This window comes from Cygnus olor, chromosome 3 (assembly GCF_009769625.2).
Source record: "Cygnus olor isolate bCygOlo1 chromosome 3, bCygOlo1.pri.v2, whole genome shotgun sequence".
NCBI lineage: Eukaryota > Metazoa > Chordata > Aves > Anseriformes > Anatidae > Cygnus > Cygnus olor.
Genome location: NC_049171.1, coordinates 117,919,289 through 117,936,751, shown reverse-complemented (window position 1 = coordinate 117,936,751; position 17,463 = coordinate 117,919,289). Strand labels below are relative to the sequence as shown.

General features: G+C 41.2%; 1 long non-coding RNA gene across 2 annotated transcripts; it reads left to right on the top strand.

The window, feature by feature from the left end:
- Positions 1-5,385: 5,385 nt before the first annotated feature.
- LOC121067128 lies at positions 5,386-14,960 on the top strand. Of its 2 annotated transcripts, none has more exons than XR_005818126.1 (4): positions 5,386-5,492; positions 8,022-8,197; positions 12,049-12,109; positions 14,729-14,960. It is a non-coding gene; the product is annotated as an uncharacterized LOC121067128 (long non-coding RNA). The 2 variants fall into 2 exon arrangements; XR_005818127.1 differs by having other exon boundaries at positions 5,390-5,473.
- The last annotated feature ends 2,503 nt before the right edge of the window (positions 14,961-17,463 follow it).

The following is a 17,463-nucleotide window of genomic DNA, read 5'->3' as shown; positions in this document are numbered from 1 at the left end:
CTGTGCCATGCCTATGTAAGGGGCCTGACAGTCAGGTAAGAGTAGGAGAAGGGATGATGAGGACATAAAGGGCTAAAGGGATTTTTTTTTCCCCTCTCTCCCCTTTCTCCCTTTAAGGGGATTTGCATGTGTGTTTAGTGTTTTATCAGTTAGTGAAGCTATCTTCATTCTTTTAGCCTAAGCTCAGACATTTGAGAGGTTTTGGAAGGCTTCCAGCAGAAAATTAGAACTTCTGGAGCTAGATTCAGTGTCTGTTAGCATCAGCACCCAGATCCCACTCGCTCCATAGAAACTGAATCACACCCTTGACCTATTTGTAGCTGTCAGCACTGTCTGTCTGACAGAAGCAGCCTTTACAGCAGAGGAAGAAAGATGATGTCTACCAAGACTGGCTGTGAAGACAGCAGAAGCAATGGAGCCTGAGCAAATGGTGACCTTAGCAATATTTGTATTTCCAGTAATAAACTGGAATGTAGTGGAGGAAACAAGATGGATGATGCAGGAGGTAGCATCAATCACTGCATAGTGAGAATTAAGTGTTTTCTTCCTTATTAGATAGCAGTTGGCTGCAATTTTATTCTTTCTCCTGTATACTTATTCCCAGACTCTTAGGACCACTGAGTTATATGTACTAACACCATCAAAAATTACTTTTCTTGTCCATTGGATAAGAGATTAACTTTAGTTTTCATGTTGTTGCTCAGTACAGAATTCCCTTGCACTGAGCAGCTGGGTTAGCCTTTGCGCCAAGTGGCTAGCTTCAGACACATGGCACCTCATTTTTGGGGTGATAAACATCACCAGGGGGTTGAACGGAGCTGTTGTCACTAATCCAGCTGCCTGTTTCCCAAGGCAGACATCTCAAGGCAAAAAGTGCTTAAGTAAGGATAGCCTTCGTATGAAGTCACTTTCTTAGATGCATTTGCTTAATTGTAGTTGGTAATATCGTACATGATAACATGCTTCTTGCGCTTTAGGCAAACTGTTTCGTGTGTGAATTTTGTTTTCTGGGGAAACTCAAAATCTTTAAAATAGGGTGCCTCTACTCTTCATGAGTTTTGGGGGTCTCTGGACTGTAGCAGCTCCTCGTGTGCAATCATGGCTTGCCATATAAATCCATTTTGTTATGGAAGTAGTGATACTTAATGATTACTTTAGGAGACCCTCTTAAAAACCCAGTCTGAAGTCTTCATTTGAAGTAAGAACAGTACAAAATAGGTTTCTAAAGAAAGTCAGGAGCTTAAAAAAAAATCAGCTCTGTCAAGAACCCAGAATATTAATTTCTAGCATAGAGAAATTACTGTGGGCTGCACACGTGGAGAAAGGCTTCAGTTCGTGTGTGGTCACTACCAGCTGGTACCTGACAACTCAGCTGACCTCCTACCTTGTTGAAGGAGGGCTTTAAAGTGCCCTCAATTTGGAAGCAGAGTTGCATGTACTGGCTGAAAACAGAGGCATTTCAGTTGTCTTCTGTTTTCATAAATAACATAATTAGCAGACAAAATTTCTAAAACTTCCAGAAAAAACTGTAGCAGGGTGCTTGCAATTGGTGAAATTTACTCATTTGATTTATATGCTGGATTTTTCTTTAATGCAAATCTTGCTAGTTTGAAAGCAATGCTTAAAATATCTAGGAGGAGTGTAGTAACTTATTTTTTAAACAAGCAAAAAACAACAAAAGTCAAACTGTTAGAGAAGTGAGGCATAAGACTCGTGTTATCTTCATATTGAAGAACAATGAATCCTGATATCTTTGTATCATTTGCCAAAACAGGCTTTGAATGTACCAAAGCACCTTTTATTGATGTAATGTCTGAGTTTATATTTTGTTGAAAATCTGTGTCTCTGACAGCCTACTGACAGCAATAAGTAAAACTGGGAGGAACACTGGACTTGTCTCCAGAGCAAGCTGGCAAACCTTATTTATCCAGAATCCTTTCTGTGCTGCCACGGAGCTGAAGAGTGCAGAGTTTTTATTCTGTACATAGCCAGGAATTTATGTCATCAAGTAATTATGTGACTGTATTCATTAATGTAGTTCTGCTGTTTGGTGGCTGGAGGGAAAATTGAGGAATTTGTTAGTGTTATATCAATTTCAACATTTTCAATACTCAATCGTTTGAACAACAGGATTTAGAGCTAGAATGCATGTTTGTAAGGTACTATTGACATCAATAGATATTGGAGTCAAGGGAATGATGACAACAGCTGAGAATTTGCATTGAGATTGTCAAACCACTGGGTTGTGGGATCAACTTTAGCATAGAGCTGTGGCTAATGAAAATTGTTACCACCTGTTTTCTGTAGACTGAGTGAAATAATTTGCCAGAGTCATTCTGTCTTTTGGTAGGTATATGTCTGCCTCATACCATACATAATTTCAAATTGAAGAAAGGCCAAGACTCAATGTGGAAAGAAACTTAACTCTTCTTTTACTGGCTAGTCTGTGAATAAGACAAATTTGCTCCTTAGCAGTAAGCATTTTACATAAAGGTCCACTTTCTCACAAAGGAGAGGATGTGTCCTTCCAGGGTTTTAGGACAGAGTGTATAAGGGGCATGGAGCACTGTTTTAGCTGTATAGTACAGATGGTAATTCTGCTGACCTGTGCTTGTATAAAAATGGAGCGGAAGTTCACGTAACAGATCTGAATAGTTGGAGGGGAAGAAGCAGAAATATTCTTTTGCCCACTATTATCTTCATGTTAAAGTAAAGAGGATTGTGAAGGTTATGCAGAATGTAACTTGACCTGATTTTCCCCCCAAGCAGCCTGAGATGTTATCTTCACTTAAAAGGATTTCTCTGAGGGCTTTTAAAAAATGTGTAGTTATGCACTGCTTGTATAATTACCAAATCAAGAGTGCAGTTATGGTCTCTGTTGTGTAGCTGGATAAAGATGAGGAGGAATGTTGAATACAAAAGTAAGAAAAAAATGGTGACAACAAGCAGCGATGGGTTCAATAGGCAATTGAGGGTACCTTCAGAAATTTATCAGTTGCAGTCTTTCTGGAGGGGATGGATTGGCTAGACAACCCAGCAGATATTGGTTGAAGGGTTTCACTCCTTTTGAGAGGGGGACGACAAAGTAAGCTTGGAAGGTGTTGCAGCTGCCCAGGAGGAATGGAGTGAACATGTGACTCGACTGGGAGACTGTGAGGTTTCCAGAAAGAAATGAAATTACCAGCCAGTGCCTACAAAAGGTGAGGAGGAGAATGTGTGGAGAGGAGCTTCCACATGGGAGTTCTAAAAAGAGTATGAAAGAGCCCAAAATAGCAGGAAATGACTGTGCTGTGCCATCAAGACGCATAGGGAAAACGTAATTTAAAAAGCAGGTAAACCAACTGGATGTTAACTTCCAGAAAATGGAAACAAAGTCGAGATGCCTGAGTCCAGTGATGTTATTCTACCTAAACTGTGTTGTCAGCCCTGGTGAGCTGGCCAGTATTATCTGCCATGGGGTGGAGGTCAGACCTAGGGATGTGAGTGATGCTGCAGGGCACGAGGAGAGCTGTCAGGGTCCCAATGTGCCCAAACAGAGTGCTCTGCTGTCCTTTGGGGGTGTAGTTGGTTTGGGGAATCAGCCCACTTCATACTTAAAGTGAGAATTTTCTTTTGTAGAAGAGAGAGCTTCTCCCCTTTCAGCTTGCTGAGAGAGCTTCTCAGTGTGAATTGAGTGACAGACGTCCTGGAACTGAAATTGTTTTGACTCAAGAAATTGTCCATTTCAAAGACAGCAAACAGATCGCACTGTCCCAACCTGGAAATCTTTGTTTTTTCTTCCAATGCAGACATTGTATGACATGTACTATGCCTTTTCCTTTACTTCAGGCAGTTCCTACAATCCTGCATTCTGTTCCAGGAGTTATATGCTCCCTGAGGTTGTGTTCCTTGGATGTCTCCTTGTGATCCGGCTGAACAGGGAACAGGTCTAGTGACACTCACTCCCTAGTATAGTGTCTCGACCTCTCTTCTGACCCTTCTTTTCATCCTGCACTGATTTTACCAGGGTATTTCAGTCCCATTATATGATGAGCTCCCTAAATTTGCCACTGTCTTTAGCTGTTCACATGCATTACATCACCTCATCCGTGCCTTCATAGATGTTGTCACCACTCTTTCTTTGAACATAATTTTGCTCATTTGAATGCACGTGTCCCAGTGCAGCCAATAGCTTCAGCTTGCTCTCTAGCCTGATACCCGTCACCTGCACCTTTAGCAAAAACAAATAATGCCCTGCCCTGAGTATGGATCAGTCGATTTCTTCAACACCAGCTGCAAAACACTTGGGATATGTCCTGATCTTCCCTCCTATCCTCTCCCAAGATATACTAGTCTGTTTCTGCTGTTTGAGCATCAGCTAGTTTTGACTGTTTCTTAATATAGTAACTAGTTCTTTTTATATTTCAGATTCTTGTGTAGTCTTCTAATTGGTGTCATTTGTAATTGATTTAATTCATACCATACATACATTGATGCTGTTTTACTATGATTGACATCAGTATGTCTGTATGAAGGATGAAATAGGCCAACCGTGAATGCGTAGACTGCGTTTGCTATGGAACTAATTTACAAGTAATGAAGAAATAGGCTTCTTAGACTTGCTAAAACAAGCTGCTATGCTCTTGAGCTGGATGAGAAAGACAGAAATACCAGCAGTGCAGTCACCTGTTTTCTTTAAAACTATTCCTCAGCAAAGAACTTTGTTCTACGGCTTTAAGTACTGTTTGCTTGTGCATACTTTAAAAAGCTTTGCAAGAATTGGAATGTGAATCTCTGTGCATTTTCTTAGTCAAGAGGAGGTAGATGTAGTATGAGAAGCTTTCACTGAAGCATAGCTGTGAAAAATTGCACTCTCATTATAATGATCTAGAAAGTGAAATTCCAGCAACTGACTACAGGGAAAGTAAAACGCATCGTGCTGCTTTTAGGATAGGTGGTTACAGAGGGATTAAATATATCAGCCAGTGTGTTGTCCATCTTGTTTTGTCTGTGAGAGTTCAAGAAACAACATATAAAAACATAAATCTAAAAGTCAGAGGAAGAATTCAGTGTGGTAAGTAACATTCTTCTAGTCAGTAACAGAGGTGGGTTTCTTAGTGGTGATATAATTTTTTTATTTTTATTTTTTATTTTTCTTAGAGAAAATGAACATAAATTTGGATTTAGGTTCTTTCATCACAAAACCCCAAATTTATGGAATCTGTTGGGATTATCGTGGGAGATGCTGAATATACTTGAACTACAGTAAGGGCACAAAACTGGAGTTAACAAGAGCTAAACATTCCAAACACTGATGTCAAGTCTTCCATGTACTTCATACGTCATTGAAGCAATAGTAGCTGGATTTGTGCTCTGTGTTGCAGACCACCACTCCCTGCCCTGGGTTTGCCCAGGGCTAACACTGGCATTGCAGCAGAGGATGGTCCTTAGGATTGGCAACGACCGCTGTAGGACAAGGTCTCGATTTTACAAGGTGACTTACTCAGAACATGGTACGGTGGTCTCTGTTCTCTAGACCATTAATTTTCTATTGAGTCATAATCTGTACTATTGACCACTAAATCGCTGAAAACAGTTTTGCGGTAGCTGAGTTTTATTTTGTTGGTTACTTGTTCTTGCATCTCAATGTCTATTTTCAGTGTAGGAAAAGGTCTGCAGCACAGTATTAGGACCATTTTTGGTGCCAGTGCCATCCTTTTATACCATAAAGCAGTGATCTTGTTTCAGGTAGTGCAGACATGCTGCTGTGACCAGCTGATGGAGCCATGTAACAAAAGTGGCACAAAGGGAATTTTTTTTCTCTTCCAGCAATCTCCCAAAGGCTTGGAATCGCCAGAACGCTTTTGTATTTCCATAGGTTTAAGCCCTTGAGTGGTCCTATTAACTGTAATGGAGCAGTTCTTGGGTTTAGTGTTAAGCAGGTGCTTATGTGCTTTGTTGTGTCAGGGTGAAATCGGTAACCCTGTGAGAATTCCCTTTGTAGCTCACTGACCCTGTTTATTCTGTCTTTGTTAGTGGAGACTTGATGAGATCACAAATGGAGGTGGCAAGGCTTCAGAATTTACTGTAAAATTATTTCTAGTTTAATACAAGCAAACTGCAACCAATAATTGTAAAGGACAACTCTTGCTATTCATGGAGAGCCCAGAAGTCTTGGGGCAAGAACTTGTTGTCTCTACTAATTCTGATGAATCATGATCTTTCACATCAGGCAATGTCATTTGTCAGCAAGTTGTGTCCTTACAGATTGTGCCACTGCAGCTGAGATAATGAAGTGTGATGTTCAAGACTTTGTCCTAAAAACAACAACAAAATGCCTTCAGACTGGGTCACTGCTATCAGCTGAAATTTATTGCAGTTGAAAGAAGCTGGGCAGATGTTAAAACACTTGTGCTACCCACGAGCCAGGGGGTTCCTCTGTTTATTTCCTGGCTGCTTGGCACATTCTTGTGACACACAACAAACCCCCATTATGAAGGATTATATGATGAGGCAACAAGCATGTGAAAGATAGCAACCAAATGGTGACTCCCAATTACATGAAAAATTACTATAATCACCCCTGCTGTAACACCCGTCTGTTGGCAAAGTGGTTGATCCCCTTGAAAAGCTTTAGAAGACCCACTGTATTAAATAAAATCTCAGTTCTGTGTGTAATCATAAAAATTAACACTGTCACTTTAAAAAAATCAAATTGGTGTCCTAAAGGGAAACCTACTAAGCTGTGTAAAGTAGCTATTATGAAAATGTTTAGCCTTTTGAATGTATTTCAGACAGCATTTGTGTTGCCAGATTTGTCAGCCAAAAACTCACTAAGCAGATTTGTCAGTAGCTGAGGCCATAATCTGTAAAACAGACATTGGCATAGAGATTAAAGATCAAGAGAATTATATAGTTTTTGTTACCATATGCCAAGATTCTCCTTCTCTTCTCTTTTTTTTTTTTTTTTTAAGTTTATTTTGTGCAGGCTGTATCTTAAGGGCTGCTGCTCTTTCTGTTTTGTTGTCTCAAACAGTGGAATTTCCTGTCAGAAAAGGGAAACTGTTTTTATTCACATACTTCAGGCTCTGTGTAGCTGTCACCCTTGTGCATTGCTGAGTTTTATGTAGCAATCAGTTTTGTATCACAATTCTCTTGCTTCATGTATGAAATGCTTGCGTTTCTGTAGGACTACTGCTCTCTCTAGCAGAGGAGCCTGCTTCCCAACCTGTGACCACGTTGTGGGTTGGCCCACAGGAGCTTCTCTGCTCTGGAGGTAGGCTGGAGAAGCCTGGAATCTTAAAAATAATCCCTGGAGAAGGAGCATCTCATCATACCGCCACCCATTAGGGGGTTACTGCTCGTTGATGGAAGTCTGCATATTGGGGCACAGCGCTTTGGGGGTAGGATCAGAACAGATTCATGGCACACGTGGTACTTGGACCTCCCCTGCTTTCTGAGGTTTGTACCTGTACAATGGGACAGGCATTGGGTCTTTGGGGTCTTCTTGCTCTGAAATGACAGGCCTTGACTGCTGCGCTCATTGGTATGGTACTGTTGAGGTGGGGCATTCATGTCCCTGGCAAGGTGGGTGTCTTAATTTCTTCATTGAAAAGTGTTTAATATAGAGGAGCTTCAAGAAAGCCAAAGTTAAAATGGGGAGATGACTTCTGAAAACTTTAATAAGGGTAAACTTTACTAGAGCTCTTGAATGGAAAGTACACAGGCAGGCAGTACTGCTGGGATGGTTCCATTTAAGTTCGCATCGGAGAAGGATAAACAGAGCAACACATGCTCAGAGGTACTGCTTGTAAGGAAACAATCTGCTGTGTCTTCTGCGTGTGGGTTTTGATTGTGCCTTAAATGGTTTTGGTACCACCATGCTTTACTTCCGTAGCTGAAAAGAACATATATGGATAATTAAAGGAATAATTTTCCTAAATCACAAAATCAGTTGTCTTTGTACTGTCTGCACCCTTGACTGTTTTGGTGTTCCAACAGAGTGGGGCAGTTTTTAACCCAACATCTTCCCATCCCAACAGCTTAAAAAACACAGCTGCAGCCTCTTACTGCAGCCCTGCAAGCGGGCAGTGCCCTGCCACACAGCAAACAAGCACCAGCTGCACTTCTGCTTGACCAAAACATCAGGCTCTGACTTCGAGGTGTTTGTTACCACTTTGTAAAGGTTAGAAAAAAACACTGAACCCTACCTGGTAAGGTAAGTTAACCCTCACCTGAGGAATAGTTTGAATACCTGTTTCCTCTTTCTGTGGTGTCACAGACCTTCCCACATAACACAGCTGCACTCTGTAGGAGGTCTAGATCTTACAGGCTCTTGGCAGGTCACCACATATAAAGTATAAACTGTTTTCACTGAAGCATGGCACAAAATGAAGTGTGTAAGATGGTTTATGATTTTGCCTTTACCCAGAAGCCTAGTGGTTTCTGAAAGAGAATCTGTGCTTTCTTACCAGTCTTTGGGCATCAACTTTCTGCTCCATTCTGGTGAGTTGACCACGACAGCAAGAAGTTTACTGTTGCTTTACTTCTTGCTGACCTTGCTGGTACCATAGGTTGGTCTTGCTGCTGCTGTTACTGCTGTGGCTGTAGAAATGTGTGTACATCTTGGTGGCAGGGTGGCCCAGCCTTCACTGGATGGAGGAGGGTGGCAAAGTGTGAGAGGGTTTCCGCCTGGTGCCTCTTGTTGCTCGCTGAGGCTTTCCCTGCACCATGCAGGGTGCTGCTGAGTGCTGCTGTTTGTGTGTTTGTGCTGTTTTATGCAGTCATAATACTCGTGAACATTTCTGCTTAGGTTAGTCTTGAAGATATGCTCCGTGTATGCCGTTACTACTGTGTGATTTATGGTTGGACGTGCTGCAGTCCTGAAGGCTAACAGAAAAATCACTGTTTTGTGCAAAAAGCTGCCTTTGTTTGGAGCCTTTACATGGATGTGAGGGCCCACAGGCTGCTCCAGCGGGTCCGGCTGACACCCACGCTGCACGTGGGGTCTGGGCTCTGCATGGCTGTGGAGGGAGCAGGGCCATGGCCTTGCATTTCTGGGGCTGTAGGATCTCTGCATCCTTCCTGAGCTCATCTCCTTTTTGGAGGTGGTGGCCTGGCAGTGTTCGCACATGGTGCGTTTCTTCTAGTGCTGCAGAATGGCCTTCTGTTGTGTGTATTCCGCCTGCAAAAAAAAGGTATTTCTAATGTAAGCACAACCCTGGAGGCCTTTCAAAGGACAGACACCACACTGAGCTTGGATCCTTTGAATCCCCACAGAAAAGAGTAGGCAGAGTGCATCACAAGTATTAAAATAGTAAGATAGAAGACTTCAAAGTTAGTGTAGTGACTTGTTCTGGAGTATGAAGTGCTGAGTTCTCTTTTAAAAACCTTTAATCAGTACAGTGCTCATCACACAGATGTTAGCAGCAGTGCTAGAGCTCTCTAATTGTAATTTAAGTTATCCCTGCCTAAGGGCTTGCAATTAAATTATTAGACTGTTGCAGTGAGTCTATGGATCCTGGTTGCACCTTGCAAGGGGGTATTTTCTGGTATGATGAGAAACAGTGGTTTCTCCTGGGAAGCAAATGTACCATTATGCACTTATTAGGTCCTTGATTAGATCCACTACTGATTACCAAACAGACTTTGTGAGAGAAAATATTACAGTAGTTTCCGTTAGCTTCCCAAAACCATTGTGTGATGGAGATGAAAACAAACCAAGCCTAATGGTAGCCACTAACTTCTGTGTTCAATTTAAAACTTGCTCTTTTCAAACGGGTCACACTCTTAACCCTGAACTTATGATGGAAGAAAATGTTGTGAATTGGTACAGCTGCATAGAAATTCGTAAATACGTGTGTATTAAATACACATGGCATGTAAACATGTGCTAAACACTTATGCAAGCAAGCTGTATGTATACGTACACGTGCACACCACACACCCCCATTTGTATGCATGTTGATTCTGGAAACACAGATACACATTTATTCCAAAAGAGCTATGTTTTCATTTCACTAAACATCTTACTGTATTTGTGTTCTTCAGAATTTCATTTCTGGTTATGGCCTGGGAGAGTCTGGAGACTCTTTATCTCTCTCTCGTCACTAGGCTTAAAAATGTCTAATGAAGAAATACAGAAGCATGTTTTATCAGAATGCAGACAGTTAGTGAATCAGTTGTTACATTATTACTTTGCATTGGTGTGTCGTCTTTTACAGTAAGTTCCTGCCTGTGTAATTATTTTAAATTCACCTTTGGGTTTTTAAAACTTTTGAAAACAAATACAGCCGTAGATCATTTTACTGAGCTGTAAAATGAGGATGAATGTTTAGTTTTGCATTAAAACTTCTGACAGGTAAACTCTTTTTGACTTTTCCTTTGGATATTGTTATTTGAATCAAGTTTGTTTCCCATTCATTTTAATTTTGTTAATAAGTCCAAGAATCCTCAGTTGCACAGTACTTAGCCTTTGCTTACTGAGGAAGGTACCAAGAATGTGAGGGGATGCGATACCTTAAAAATTGCCCTGCAATGCTCAGCTTTGACTCTCTGCTCCAAATTCATCCCTTCAGTTCAATTTCCGTGAAATCAGTTGAGTTAAACCAAGGTTAGTTGTTGCCCTCAGACATTTGAGAGAAGAACTTCATCAGGAAATGCATCCTTGCAAGCTGTGTGTTATGTGTCACACTTCAGACCCAGTGCTTTGCCAAAATCAGGGTCCAACTGAGAGCGTGCCAGAAGCACAAGAACTATTCTTTAAGGAATTTAAAAAGAAGCAGATTGCAGCAACTCTCTTCTATGGCACAGGAAAAAGTCCTGCAAAGATTTCAACAATTATTACTAATTTTTCAAGCGTTGACAATGTGCTCAGTATGTTCAGAACATGTGTTGCTCCAGACTGAGCCAAGCACGAGGCCTCTAAGATCAGAAAGTAACATTTCCTTTCTGATCCTTCATAGCAGCACTCTGCCCACGATTCAGAGTGCGGATCTCACAGCCCTGAGAGCAGTCTGTGAGTAATACGGCATGCTAGCCTTGCTACGATTCAAGCCCTCTCTCTTCCATCACTGCTTCTTAATGAACATTGGGCTTGGTAATATCTGTAACTGCTTGATCAAACTTCTGCAAAGGGGCTTATCTAGCCAACCAGCCGTGCAGCACAATCCTTAATTATACCTGGATAGCACTTCTCAGGTGTCAGTGGCTATATAGGTACTAACTATTCTGTTTTTGTTGTCCAAGACATAATTGTTTTTCTCCATCTCCCCTGAAAATAAAGAAGCTTTGGATGTCTCAGGTCTTAATAATTCTGAGTCACCAAAGGCAGAAGGGACCTGGATTTCTTTTCTTTGATTTGGACAACAATTTCTTTTCTTTTGGTTTTAAGACATACTGAAGTATCTAAATGTGCTCTGGCTTAGTCATTCTTTTTCTAAAGATCTTCCGTGTCTACTAGGAAAAGTAAATATATCATCTGTCAATGTCCTTTACAGGCACATAATTTAAGTCCATTAGAAAATTGTTCACAATTGTTATTTGAGTGGTTTTCACATTGTTATCCTAATTAAATTGGATTATTCCAACATTTCTAGCCACAGACCTTTTAGCTTGTAAACTGAATGAATTTTATTAAGGTAATAGTAGTCTTGAAATTGTGGCACTAAAATTAATACATTACAGACAGTTGAATAGATTTTTACTACTTCGCACAGCGTAGGATTTGCTATAGCAGGCACAACTGACCCCATGATTGTTAAAAGTGAGGAATATTTTTTGTCGTAACTGTTTGCTGGCACCCTCATAACTTACTCAAACATTTATCTCCTGAGCTGAAATTTTCTAGGCTCTTAAAAAACAGCCAAATGCAACAAAAACCAATATGCCTTGAACTCAATGTAGCCTGCCAATTATAGCTGTAAGGAACAATAATTCAGTTTAAGAAACTTATAATGCACTTTTGCTATTGTGAATTTAGTCTCAGGAAATTGAGAGATGATTGCCTTAATGTTTACACTGGACACAATTTGCGAAGTAGTGTCCTGTGCTCTCAGTTTGTCACTATAGGCACTCCTTTGAATGTCAGCGGGTTCTGTTTGCACAGAATCGTGTCCGTGTATGCAAGCAGGTGTAAGCACAGATGCAAAGCCTGAATCACTGTGGGTGTTCTCTTGCTTCCTCTGTGCCGTTAGCTTCACTATCTCTCACTGTGTCATTGCTTGCATCAATCATGCGGTATAATTTTTAGGATGGAAAGTAGGAAAGAAATTTAGATTTTTCCATTCTCTCATTGCTGTGGGCTTGGTGTTAACTGGGGTGAGTCCATTGGCAGCACACAGGGTTTGTGGAACACGAGCACGACTTTGCCATCACGGGTACTGGATAAGGCAGTATTTGGCTTGGGATTTTACATGTGATTTTTCTGCTGATGTGAATGCATTTTGAGTTTGCTGCACGTTTGCAAGTAGCACTGGTACCACACAGTGAAACACGGGGTTCGGACACATGCACGAGAGAGAGCCTGCGACTCCTGGGAGCTTAGGTTGGTGTGAAAGGCAGGCTGCAGTTCAGTCTGACGATGTATATTGCTAAGGGGATGCCTCATCAGAGCTTCACCAAGGAACACTTGGGGGAATTGACATTTATAGGTTATAATAATAAGGCCTGCTAGGAACTCATGGAAAAATGTCCTGTAGTGTGAAAATGCTGTTAGAAAACAGACAAGATTTCCGATGGGGGGAGGTGAACGTGAATATTGTATCATCATTTCAAAGGATCTGTCTGTACCATCACAGTCTTTTTTGGATGAAGAATATATTTCATGTTAGAAAACAAGCAGAATTTGGAATAATGTTCATCTCAGATGTCTTTTTCCGTAATTTTCCATGATAGACATTTTCAGGAAATAGTTCATGAATTTAAATTGTTTGTACTTTGAGAATTCAAAACCACATAACTTTGGCCATAGATTTTAAAGAAAATAATTATGTATTTTTTGCCATACATAGTGCTAGAAAATTATACTGCTCCTTCTTTTGACAGAATATGTAGGTAAGGAGAGTTTGAAATAGCCTGTTTTAATAGTTGTATGCTGGCTAAACTGCTGGAAGGAAATGGGGAGCAAAAGTCTTTTTTTTTTTTTAACATTTCAAAACACTTCCCTTTTTGGTGCATTTTTTTAAACTGAAAATCTTAACTTTGGTCCATTCTATATTTGTTTTTCTCTTCCAGTTGTGTCCTCACTGCTCAATCGTCTTCAGAATAATTAAGTAGATTTTCTTATTTGAAGACTGTTTTTCTTGACTGAAGCAGAGTAATTTTATTAATGCTTTTTTCTTTTTAATCCCAACATGGCTTAAGGTGTTAATAAGCTCTTATCTAAAGTCTAGGAGCAATCATATTTTTAAATTAATTTTATAAAGTATAGTGGACCAGAAGGAGGAAGAAGCAGGTCAATGTGGTGAACTGGCTTGTTTAGGGGAATCATTTATCTGATACAGAGTGTGGCCTTGAGAATGCTGCTGGATGTTGTGAGACGAGGCCAAATTATCTCAGTGGAAGGAAAATAAAATCTCTTGTTGAATGTCCTTGCAAAAGTTGGAATTAAATTCCAGTGCTAGGCTTCCAGCGTGCAGTTGCCTGTGGCTTGCAAAAAGCTTGCTGGTGTTCTGTCCATCAGAAATTTGTTTTGCATCGTAACAAAGATTTGCATGTGGTTATGATGAAATGCCACTGAAAGTATTATTTAAGTGTGCTTTGTTCTGTTTAGCCAACTTTGAGATAAATTTCTATGTGTCACAGAATCACAGAATCATCTAGGTTGGAAGAGACCTCCAAGATCACCGAGTCCAACCTCTGACCTAACACTAACAAGCCCTCCACTAAACCATATCACTAAGCTCAAAATCTAAATGTCTTTTAAAGACCTCCGGGGATGGTGACTCAGCCACTTCCCTGGGCAGCCTATTCCAATGCCTAACAACCCTTTCGGTAAAGAAGTTCTTCCTAATAGCCAACCTAAACCTCCCCTGGCGCAACTTTAGCCCATTCCCCCTCGTTCTGTCACCAGGCACGTGGGAGAATAGACCTACCCCCACCTCGCTACAGCCTCCTTTAAGGTACCTGTAAGAGTGCGATAAGGTCGCCCCTGAGCCTCCTCTTCTCCAGGCTGAACAACCCCAGCTCCCTCAGCCGCTCCTCGTAAGACTTGTTCTCCAGACTCCTCACCAGCTTCATTGCCCTTCTCTGGACTCGCTCGAGCACCTCAATGTCCTTCTTGTAGCGAAGGGCCCAAAACTGAACACGGTACTTGAGGTGTGGCCTTAGCAGAGCCGAGTACAGGGGGCCAATCACTTCCCTAGCCCTGCTGGCCACACTGTTTCTTATGCAAGCCAGGATGCTGTTGGCCTTCTTGGCCACCTGAGCACACTGCCGGCTCATATTCAGCCGACTATCAACCAGGTCCTTCTCTGCCAGACAGCTTTCTAACCACTCATCTCCCAGCCTGTAGCGCTGCTTGGGGTTGTTGTGGATTGTTCAGTAAGTTACAGCTGGAAAGAATGGTGTCGTTTAACATGGAGCCCAAATGAAGTGTGCCAAAGTGATTTCCATTACCCAGACATAACATGGTCTGAGAAATGTTGAATCCTGTCATCTCTGTCATCTGTTGTTCAGGTTTTCACTGGAAAGAATGGCTTTTCCAACATACTTTTCCATGCTGAACTTACTGTCTTTTGTTCTTTTAAAGTCCTTAGCACGCTAACTTATACCCTTGGACGTGTGGAAGAAGAACCACAAGCTGGAAATTCCTTGGAGATGAGGGAGTGAACAAACGCCCGCTCCATTCAGGGCTACTGCTCCAGATGCCTGGTCTGTAAGAATAGCATCATAAAGATGTTTCCCTAACCTCCCTTTCCAACCGAATTAAAAACAATAATGAATGGTGAACGTTTTAATTGGTCTATTAATTTACTGCCAAATTTCAGTGAGTGGCTGAAGCTCTTTGCGCTGTTGCTTAGACTTGCTGGTGAACTCTGAATTATCAGTAATACTGAGAAGCGGCGATAAATTCATTTATGCTGGTAACTCCAAATCCTTGAATTCACCACTGCCTCAGTCTGTTGAGACTGGTATATAATGAAGCCTCTTGGGCAAAAGGGCAGGTGAGGAGTCCCTGCTGCCCTTCACATTTGGATGTGGAAGATTTTGCCTATTGTTCCTCAGTATTTGTCTACCTGAGTTAACATTTCTCAAAGCACAGCAGAGAAGTCTGTGCCCAGCCTCACAGTGCTCTGGGTAGATAGTTTATATTCCTTTGTTATAGCTCTACCCTAATATCAAGGCACAGAAGTAGAGGTACTGTAAATTTTACACTCTGTTGCCCCAAGATGGGCTCTCAAATATTTCCTTTTTCTTGGACAAGTAAAGAACTTTGCCTCTGAACCCACTAGACATCTGGGGCAGGCTACCCATGGAAGAAAGGAGAGCAGGGGCAGGCCTGGAGACAAGGCCATGACATGAAAGCAAGGGAGCAGGGCCCTCAGTCAGCAACACAGTAGTCAAGCTCTTTCTTCCCTATGTCCCCTGGGACTATTCATAGCCCTAGAAATACTGAGGACTTATGGGAAGGGCTGAGATTTTGGAACTGATCATGCTTCAGGCATAAGGACTGCACCAACTAGCTGCTCAGCCAGGTCCTGGCACTACCCAAGGGCATCTTGTGAAAGTCCAAATCCATGACAGCATCCTGCACGCAAATAATGCTTCCAAACACCTCGGGTAGGCATGAATTTCCCAACTTTGATTTTTCAAACAATCACTGCACGCTTCTCTGGGCGATGATGGTAAGAGCACAGTCTCACTACAGGCAACCTCTGTTTTTTTGGTAAGATCTTTTTTTAAATGCAATTTACATTTTTGTCTGATTATCTTTATATCAGGAAGACTTTCACTAAAGCTTCCTAGGGCCCTAAGTCTTCTACTATATAACCCCAAATTAAAACATCTTTCAGGTAGACTGCAATTTCTATTATTCGTTTAAAAGCATATTTCCTGATGACATGTTGTAGGTGCAGAACATGCTTTAAGATGGCGGTCTATGAAGAAAAGTGTCTTGTGGGAGTACTGAATGTAGAGAAATAGATCCATGCTTTTTCTGAGCCCACTTCTCAGAAATTTGTAAGGGCAGTTTTGTAGTATGGAGGCATGTGGCATCAGCCTTATCACCAACATTCCTCTGCTTGGTGGTGGATGAAAGTAACTTACGTTTTTGCTGATGCACACACATACATGCTAACAAATATTTGAATTTCCTCTGGTATAGGCAGAAGTAGAGAGCTTTGTTTGGTACTTCTGGGGTAAAAATAACTGCATCTGCTCTCTTGGTCTTCGGTATTGCAGATTTCCCTAGCAATTTGCAGCTCCTGATGGAGAGCAGGAACTTCCCCAGGTGTGTGAATTATGCCCCAGCAGCACTTGTTACTTCATGAGAGCTTCTTGTTACTTGATGAGAGCTTCATCTAAGCTAGCGGTGTAGACTTAGTGTGCTAAGCCTGTGGTTTGTTCAGTCAGTGGCTCATTAATGCTTCTCTACTGGACAAATCCATTGCCTCTAAAGTTTAGGTGTTGTCTTGCTTGATTTTGAGTTACTCCTCTCTTTTCTTGTAGTAATTAGGAGTCTCAAGTGTTCAGGGTTGGATGAGTGTCCATGCTCCTTAAGTTTTTAGCCTGGATTGGCAACTTGTCTTGCTGGACAGGTTCTCCCCGTTCAGCCAAAGCCTGTTTTAGGCTTTCTTCAGCCTTTTCTATCCTCTAAGACGTGCAGTTTTGTCACCTGTCTTTTGCTTGTTTGTTTTCCTGTTAGGACTGCGGTATTTCTTTAGATCTGGTAGTTCTGTTTTACAGTCTTCGCCTTTCCTTTATGAAAAAAAATATTCTTCAGAATTTGTGTTCTGAAAAAGATGTGTGTGTGTGTGTGTGTTTTCCCAACTTTTCTTGAAAATGTCAGCTTTTGTAGCTGTCCCAATCTACTGTGTCAGTGTATGTGCACATACACAGTTTAAAGTTTTTTACTCTTGGTACCGGATGGTCTTCAAGATTCAGACTGAAGCCACAACAACATGGTAAGGATGCACATACTTTAGCATCCCATTCGGACTCCTTTACTGTTATGTTATACAACATTAAATGCTCACATTTTCCTGTGGGATTGAAGTTAAAATTGAGCCTCAGTTCATGATATCAGAATAAGAGCAAGCTCTCTACCCATCTTCCATCTCAATTATGCATTCATTAATTTTACCCTTGGCTTCTTGTTTTAATTTCTTTGACTTTCTTCATACTTTTTTCATATTTTCTACAGATTCCACTGACCTTTAAATATGCCAGTTTCATTTTACTGTAATCCGAGTTTTGGTTTTAGACCCAATAACTTTCTTCTAACTGTTAATTCTACTTGATAAACTCTTTTTCTTGAAGCAATAA